This window comes from Silene latifolia, chromosome 6 (genome assembly GCF_048544455.1).
Source record: "Silene latifolia isolate original U9 population chromosome 6, ASM4854445v1, whole genome shotgun sequence".
NCBI lineage: Eukaryota > Viridiplantae > Streptophyta > Magnoliopsida > Caryophyllales > Caryophyllaceae > Silene > Silene latifolia.
In genome coordinates, this window is record NC_133531.1 from 17,429,442 (window position 1) to 17,439,154 (window position 9,713).

A 9,713-nucleotide genomic window follows, 5' to 3' on the forward strand; every position below is an offset into this window, starting at 1 on the left:
TATTAGCCACAGCCGGTAGGGGAACATAGCTCGGCTCCTCGGTCTTAGAGTCAAAGAAAGAAAGTTTGGTCTCTGATGGTTCCCAGTGTCGGTATGACAGGCATGGATCAATCCCATATGCAGCCTTGAAAGTAAATCAACGGAACTCCTCTAAGAAAACGTTTATGGGGATACACATTGCTCTACAACTTTTGTCCTACACAAATGATCGTTGAGCGAATAGATTGCCAATGACATCTCTATTATACTTAAGTTATATCGAGTATTACCACCTTATAATCATCACTGAGAGGCGCATATCCTAGAATTACTTTAGTGCCGCGAAAAGGACAAGGGAGGGGGAAAGTCACACATTTTCTAACAGAGGGGTTCCAAAGCTTCAACTGCTTACTAAATCCCAGCAAAAACGATACATTACAACTCCCTAACAATCTGTATAATTCTGAGGTATTACAGGGATGGGTAATTTTCCTTAATGGCAGAATTTCACGAATTGTAAACCTGCTTCCTCTGAAACCATAATACCCTAAGCACTCGATGGCGAGAATTCGATTCTTGTCGCAACTGTTCTTGTATAGTTTCAAATGAATATAAATGAACTCGAGGTCATCAATTAAACAGCACCAATATTTACAAACGCATCTGAATCTCACCAGAGTTTTGACGGCCACTCTTGGGAGAGCATGCTAACCCACAGCTCTTGCGAGAAGTATACGTTGCTACTTTGAATTGGAAAGATATGGAAAGATAACCATTAGTGTGAGTTTTAAAGAGATGGGTAGTTTTCCTTAATCTGAGAGTTTCAAAAATTGTAAAACCTACTTCCTCTGAATCCATTATACCCAAGCGTTGCATGACGACTGACGAGAATCCGATTCTTCTCGCTATTATTCTTCTACAGTTTTAAATGAGTATTAATGAAATCAGGGTCATCAATTAAAGAGCACCAGTATTTACAAACGCACCTGAATCTCAGCAGAGTTTTGACGGACGCTCTTGGGCGAATATGCTGAGAGCCTGAGACCACAGCTTCTGAGACAAGTATACGTCGTTGCTTCGGATTAGAATTTCCGTCTCCACGCTATCCATTTCCAATTGTGGCCTAGATTCAGCTGTTGACTTTCGCGTCCTATGATCTTTCTGCGAACTTAAAACAATTAACATTAATTTCTCCGTATAACTTTACTACCCAGCAAGACAATAAAAAAATTGTCGGCATGGAATAGCAAATAAGTGTTAACCCAGTGGCTAAGAGGAAACTAATAACTACATGTTTGAGTTCATTCTTGTTTTTTATTTATCTTGAAAATACACAAGGGTTCATCTAGGTTAACCAGACATCTCATAGTAGAGACCTTACAAATGCAGAGGTGTTAAAATTCGAATGGGATGATTCACCACCCTATTGTCCTACCTGGTCATATCCTGAGTATAAATCGGATGGTTTACACGAAAATAAATAGTGATAAGTCAAGACATGGTTCTCCTGTCAGGATCAGCATCTGTTAATAATCAAATACTGCCAGCTTTCAACAGGTAGGCTTATTATTAAACATGACAGTAAAGACATATCCAGCTCGCCAAGTACATGATTTACTTTCACATACCACCTCAAAATGCACATAAAAGCAGGATTTGCATAAGCAATACCTCTTAGAAACAGATCAACCTCATATCCAGCTCTTCTGAGCTACCAATGGAAACCGAAAACACCAATCGTAAAAAGAGTCACACAACATCTAACTAACAATGTTCAGTCAATGCATAGAAAGATTTGCATACTTTGACACTAAAATTTCTGTAGACGTGGCTTCAAACTCGAATTCCTTCTCTTTGTAGCCACGTGGCAAGGTTTTAGGCAATTACAATCAATAGCAACAAATTGAAAACATCAAAGATGAATAGCAACAACAATATGCTGGAAGAATGAGTAGCAATGGACAACAACAAGCTCTCTAAATACCTTTCAAAACTTACATTATGGCTCATAGATTTTTCAGGCTCCCGTATTTGGCAAGTAGAGATATTATAGGACTTCGTCCCACGTATAAACTATAAACCATCTATCATTGTCATTCTCATAATAGAATATTGATGCATACCTCCAGGATCCGAAAATTATTAAACCATCAAAATTTGAATGTCCAGAAAACCATGAAGCCTACACCCTCTTTTTGCAGTCATGTTCCAGCACCCATATTCTAGCACTTTCAGAAATACTGAAAATCGCATGTGACTTCCCAAGAAGGAACAAAAATCTCAAGGCTCTTACTTTATCCGACTCCTTTGGCAGTTCCAAATAGGTGAACATCTCCGTATCAAAGTCAAAAGAAACAAGATGAGTTGATTCATACCAATAACGGGAATAAGTACCACCCCCATGTGGATCTTTTCCAAACCAATGTTCTGCCCTTGACAGAAAAGCAAGCTTGATCGGACATAATAGGACTGAAACACACTCTCAAAGTACCAATAACACATATTAATGTTATTATTCCTTACAGACTGGTTACTGGTGAACTGGATAGGACACAAGGCGTTCATCATTGTTAAGATGTTTTAGATTTAAAGATTTAATAGCATGTAAATTTTACACGTATATAAGAGTATTATTTTTGAGAAACAATCATTTCTCACAATTTTTTTCATGCTTTTTATGGAAGTGTTAGGAATCAACCCAAAAAATATTATTAATTTTTTATGTAATCTTGACAGTGTTAAAAAGGACGCAAATTTGGAATAAATGATTCAAAGTTGCGATTAATTTAGGATTATAACAAGTTGGTATTTATAATAGAAAACTAAGAAAACATGACCTGCTAAAGCGACCCAAACCAGGGCGTAGTCCAGCCCTAACGTAACTCCATTATTGCAATATGATACGAGTACGATCCATTGCAAAATGTCCCACACCGGTCATGGACTCATGGGAGACTTGTGTGGGTGATGCCGGTATTGCAATGTCTGTCCGGGGTAGAAGGTTTTAGCGGAAAGTCAATATGTGAGGGCGCTAGGGTGCAAAGCGTGGTGGATTGGTATGATCCATTGCAAAATGTCTCACATCGGTCATCTAGGAGACTTGTGTGAGGCTTATATTAGATAATTCAACACTTCAACCTATATTCCATATTATACGGCTATATCATCTAATAATTTTGTTGCAGGTAGTAAGGCATAAGAAAGATAATGAACCAAGTAATATTCATTCACGCAGATAAATTAGGTAGGCAAATCAGGTTTTGAATTGAACCGTAAGCTACAAACACATCTGCATAAAATGTTTTGCATAACTGCTCAGTTTTTGGTTAAATAGCCACAACTCTGCAAACAGTACATCAAAACCATTGCGCACGAGAGGTTATGAATCCAAATTCTAAGTCTCGTTTTATACTGATCTTTGCCTCTTGTTACGAACATGCATACTCACCCTAAAGCCAGAACATAGCAAAAGCGCCTTGCAAATGAATCAGTCATATTATTCATATACAAGATGCTGGTCTCAAATCAGCATTTGCAGCTCTGATTAGAAAATGAAAACTCGTATCCTTCAAATCATCATTTGCAGCTCCAAAGCATTCAAGCACATTCATTCATATAAAAGTAATTTAACAGATGTACAGCAAGTTATTTGACTAGTTAATTCCCAATAAATGACAGCGAGTTTCATATATACTGCAGAAGTGCAGCATATGTAACAGACACATACATATAAGGTAATTATAACACTCAAAAACTCGTACCTGCAGAATTCTAGGCATAAAAGGCTGATGGACTGCCAAAGAAAAAAAAAAGCTATGAAAATATTCTCAGGCTAATACATTCCCTTCATGGGAAAAACCTCAAATTGCGTGCTCCGTATCCTTTAGACAACACCAAGCTCTCAGAGTACAATTCTAGTTGCAAATTGAAGCCCTTAAAACCTTTGTACTCCTGCACTTCACAACTGGCAATATTATACGACTTATTTCCACGAATAAAATAGCCACCATCACTCTCACAAAAGAAAAGCTTTTGGTTTAAATAAAAAAATCTGAATAGTTCATAACCATCCTGACTTGATTTCCCCGAGAACCTTTGAGTCCATGGTCCGTTTTTGTTGTCCTGATCTAGCACCCATATGCTGGAAGCAACCTCAGAAATTCTGAAAATTGCTAGTGATTTCCCAAGAAGAAACAGAAACCTACGTGAGCCTGTTTCGTCCCAACTAGATGGCAGTTCCAAAAAGGCGATTTCTTCCTTATTAAAGTCAAAGGAACAAATATGAGATAATTCATTCCTATTTTTATCAACCTTCCCAAGCCAATATGCCAGTCCTTTCAAGGAAACAGCAGCTGATAAACAATAAGATGGCCGTGACATCTCAATTGCATTTGGAATACCGACATCCAACCAATCATGTCTAGCAGTCCATTGTTGATCACGGAGCGTATAAACTGCAACATACATCTTACTAGTCAGTTGACTCACACCCATTTCCTTAGCAAGCGCAATGACTTTATAATCCTTACTAACAGAAGCATAACCAAACAGATAAACAGCATTCGTGTGCAAAGATGGGGAAAATGGGGAAGCAGGAATTACTAATGATTTACGAATACAAGGTTCCACAATCTCAATTCTTTCCAGGTATAAGGAAAACCATCAGTTCTACTAACAAGGATCAACCCATTACAACTACCGATCGGTATGAGTAAAAATCAGAATTCCTGAAAATGAGACCACTTTTTCGAAGCGTTTCAGGATGACGAAGTGTCAACAAATACCCTATCTCACGATTTCCACTGTGACGCAAACTATTGAGACCTACTAACGATCTATTGTTAACCCCAAAATTAGAAATTTGGGAAATTTGAAGATGAATGTGAATAAAATCGGGATTATCAATAATAGAGCACCAAGATTTACATACGCACCTGAATTTTAATAGAGTTTTCGCCGGCAAATTTTCCAAAATCTGAGTCCAAATTTCGGGTGGTAAATAGTTGAATTCTGAAATCTGGATCAAATGATTGTTACTGCTCGATGAATTTTGAGGATTCTTTCTTCTATTCATTGATTAAAGCCTAATTTCAATTGAATGGATGATGAATTGATGATTACAACTTCAAAACCTAATTCTTCTGCATTTAATTCCTCCGGCATAAGTTCTGTGGGGAAGAATCCTCTCCGTTTCCGCAATGGAAGGATGGGATTAAATTTTGTGACGACGTACTAGTTACACAACTTAGAAATTACAATCCTATAAAAATAGTTGTATTTAAATACAACTCCTCTCTCTTCTATAGAACCGTTCTATAGTATTAGTATATGACTGGTCTAAAAGGACAAAAGCCCAAAATAAATTTTAATTTAATTTAATTTTAATAACACGACATTTTAAGATAAAAATTAACATATTTAAATATACAAGTTATAATATAAACTTTAGGTTATCAAAATAAAATATATTTTTTACAAGTCTATTACCTAATTTTTTTGAGCTTTTGGTTATTTGATTAAAAAAAGAATTATAAGTTATTTGTTTGAGCTTTTAAGTGATGGGCTGGTCTTATGGTTTAAGACAGTCCTATATAATAATTTGTCATTAAAATATCGTAATTGCTAAATCTTACACACCATTTTACTACATCCTACGCATTTTGTTACTTTTTTCCACTATTACCCTTTCTCTTAAAAAAATAGAAAAGAAATTATCTCCCCTAACTAGCCCCATACCCAATGACCCGAACCCCTCCCGCCGCCACCTAGCTGCAATCACCGCCTATGGTCCCACCGGTTGATGTGTCGGAAGTCAAAGAGTTCGTCGGTGTCCTTGTGTGCCATCGTCTCCATCATTTATGTCACCAAACCGCCGTCGTCAACATCAAAATTGAGATCTAGTAGTGGTAGATCTGCAGAAAACGACGTCGTAGATCACTATCTGAGGGAGTTAGTGTGACCGGAGGAGTACCGGCGTCAAGGTTGTTGTCGCAGAGATACTTGCGTCAGTTGCGTTATACTTGCGTGCCTCCTATAATTGATTTGTGTGATATGATCCACTTTTCATTTCTGGTCAAATTGTCCTTTTCATTTCTGGTCAAATTGTCTCCTATAATCGGTTTGTGTGCTTGCCGGCGGGCGTCCCTGACACCATGAATTTGAAGCAGTCGACGACGACGTTCTTCTTTTCTCTCTTTTAAGGGTTGTTTGTGAATTGTGTGTATGAAATGGGAGGGGCAAAGTCGGAAAAAGGGTAGATTTTGTGTAGGATTTAGTAATAGGGTGTGTAGGATTTAGCAAGTCCCTAAAATATCTACATTATAACACAAATTCTCATTATAGACGGATACTATCCGTCTCTACGTATAGACGGATACCATTTCCTCTCACAAAATACCCATTTACCATAAAGTGGGAAGCACATGGGGGTGCCCCACCTTGTCCCCCCTACCCATTTTATTAGAGGTCTTTACTCGTCTGTTCGCCCCACCCGTCTATACCAAGACCTATTGACATTATAAAAGCCAAGTTTTTTTTTTTTTGCTTTTAATTGGCCAGTGAGTTTCTACATATGGGCCTCCATGTTTCCTATTCTATCTCTCATTCATATTTTAATCATTTATTTATCTTAAAACATAAGTTAAAATGTCACAATTTACATAAAATGTTGCAATTTACATACATTCAACGGATCTAACCTGTCAAATACATTTAATATAATTTTAATAAAATACGGTTGTATATTATCTGATATTCAAATCTAATATATATCAAATATTCGAAACTCCAAATATGGATTATTTATATTGTCACGGTATTGAACACTTAATCACGCTCAATAATGAGGTCATGTATTTAATGATTGCGCGTGTTATTACGACTCGTGCATTTTTTGCACGGGTATAAAACTAGTAATTGTATTATAGCACCAAAAAAAAATATAATTGTATTAAAGATTATTCAAATTAAAGTTTTCTGAGATTCTAAATAAGGAAAAAAAATCAATATATTGACTGATTTTTTAAAATTGTGTTGGATAATTTGGATTTACATGCAGTGGGAGTCGCTATGGTTTTGAAAATTAGTTAGTCGTGTTGAAGACGGGTTAAAACAAGTGATGGGTAATGCCACTTATAAAATGGATAGAGGACAAGGTGGGGGCACCCCCATGTAATTCCCTCTCTCCTCTATTTGGGTCATTTGTGAGAGGAAATGGTATCCGTCACTCCAAAGTGACGGATACGTACCGTCTTCAATGAGATTTTGTGTTTGAAAATTTGTACCCGGTTACTCAATATGGATAGTTTTTGCCTTTCACAAATTCTCATTGAAGACATGACATATCCGTCACAAGCTGAAGACGGATACCATTTTACCTCACAATGTACCCACTTTTTCTCTCTCTGCAACACTATTCATGTGGTCCCCTTTCTCCACTAACCCATTTTGTTACCATTTTATCTCACAAAATATCCGTCACAAATGGTAACCCGTCACAAGGGAGACCAATTGTTTGCCTTTTGGGACTTCAGAATATGACTATATGAATATGAGTAGTGCTTGGTTGATACAGTACAAGGGCCTACATGCACCCGCACTCACCTCAATGACACCCTATAGCTGACGCGAGATCCATCCGAAAGGCGAAAACCGACCTTACTAAAATCGAAAATCAGGTATACCAAAACCATTTCGACCCAAGGACAAGATAAAAACCTAAAACAATCTTATACTCCGTATGTCTTAACTTGAACTCCACTCGGGATAAGTCGTTCAAATATTGATTGAACATTTGAACTTAATGAATGACCTGGTATTGAGTTAGCTTAATAATGATCCAATTAAGACCCATTTAAAATCTTATCTTTATAAATACAGAAACATTTAACCCCTCTTCATAAAGCCATGTCATCATTTGCAACCTTTTTTTTTTTTTAAAAAAAAAAAGTAAACCTGGGACCCGCATAAATATATCTTTATTTAATTTCTAGAAAACTAACCTCCACGTTTAATGTTACGATGCTATGAAACGTTAATCAACACGGCCAGAAACATTTAACCCCTCTTCATAAAGCCATGTCATCATTTGCAACCTTTTTTTTTTTAAAAAAAAAAAAGTAAACCTGGGACCCGCATAAATATATCTTTATTTAATTTCTAGAAAACTAACCTCCACGTTTAATGTTACGATGCTATGAAACGTTAATCAACACTATCAACATTATATAAAATAATAAATGAACAATTTGAATTTTAAAGGAGCAACATTATAAATAATTTGAAAAACTTGAGATTTAAAGTATATTTAAAATTTTAGAAGTATAATCATAAATATTAATAGTGAATTACGTAAAAATGGTGTAGATTACAAATATTTGTATATAATTTGTATAGAAAATATACAAATACTATTTATACTGAAAAAAATCGTAAACTAAATCAAAATTTATTATTACTAACCAAAAATTAAGCTTGTGAGCTATGCAAACACAATCTCCTTTTCGTATTGGGTTACTCGATTTCAAAAACTAAAAGACAAATAATAAATGGGAAAGATGGCTATGAATTTTGAGTTTAGGTAGATCAGATTAGACGGTAAGATGAGTTTAGTTAGTTGATGAGATTTAGGGATTTAGATGATGGCTAAAGGGAGAAGGATAGATATGAAGAGCTGAGATAAGGGATGCGAAAGTGATAAAAAAAAGACTGAAAGAAGAAGTAGGCGAGAGGTATGGGCCAGGGACGAGTACTTCAAGTGAAATAATGATGGACCTATGGTCCATGAACGTTAGGACGTGGCTCTATTTATTTGTGAGGAGGTGTGTGTTTGCACAAATTTTCATTTAAGACGGGTCAATCCGTCTTAAGTTTAAGACGAGTCAAATAGTTAGAATAAAACAAAAGAAAAATTCATAGATACTAGCAGAATAATTATCTTCTCTAGGTAAGTGGCGTAATATTTTACCTGTTTACTTTTAAGACGGATATACCCGTCGTCCTAAGGGAAACCAATTATAGTAGTAGAATATAGTTTGTTATCTTTTACTTCCTCTATTCCAATCAATTCTATACATTTGATTAAAATATAACTCACGTATATTCGACAAATGTATAAAAATGATTGGAATGAAGGAAGTACAATTTACTACTTCCTCCATTTTTTTTATTTTCCCATTTTATTTTACACAACATTTAAGATAAATATTAAATAATACAACATTTTATGACGAAAAGTAAGGGCTATTGATAATCAGTTACTATAATACTTCACTTTTTTACGTGATGAATTATATAGACCTTAATATATATAGAGTAGTAACAATTTTGTTAAAAAACTAAATAAAATTACAATTTAGATAAAGCATGCCCGTGCAATTTTGCACGGGCTTAAAACTAGTTAGTCTTTAATACTTTTAACTTTGGGACTTTTGTAAACCAGTACCTTTTATATAGCCGTTTTTGTGAAAAAACTCAACATTTTGGTGCTTCAGCTTATCTTTATACACTAGTCTTAAACTCGTGCAAATTGCACGGTTTTGCTATTTCAAATTTTGTTATTATTAAAAATTGTTTCGATATGGTTTTTTTTGCTGTTACGTGTCTGATATACTATTTTATAAAACTGTATCAAATATACAAAAACTAGTATAATTAAAGTTGGATACCACTCGTATGTTTATAAAAAAAACATAATAGAATAATATTTTATTATATAAAGTTGATTTTTTTTAAAA

At 35.3% G+C, this 9,713-nt stretch overlaps 1 long non-coding RNA gene across 1 annotated transcript; it reads right to left on the reverse strand.

The window, feature by feature from the left end:
* Window positions 1-696: 696 nt before the first annotated feature.
* On the reverse strand, window positions 697-5,109 carry LOC141586463 (uncharacterized). The gene is made up of 4 exons (XR_012519537.1): window positions 4,914-5,109; window positions 3,741-4,433; window positions 966-1,140; window positions 697-895 (listed from the first exon to the last, which is right to left on the reverse strand). It is a non-coding gene; the product is annotated as an uncharacterized LOC141586463 (long non-coding RNA).
* Between the last annotated feature and the right edge of the window lie 4,604 nt (window positions 5,110-9,713).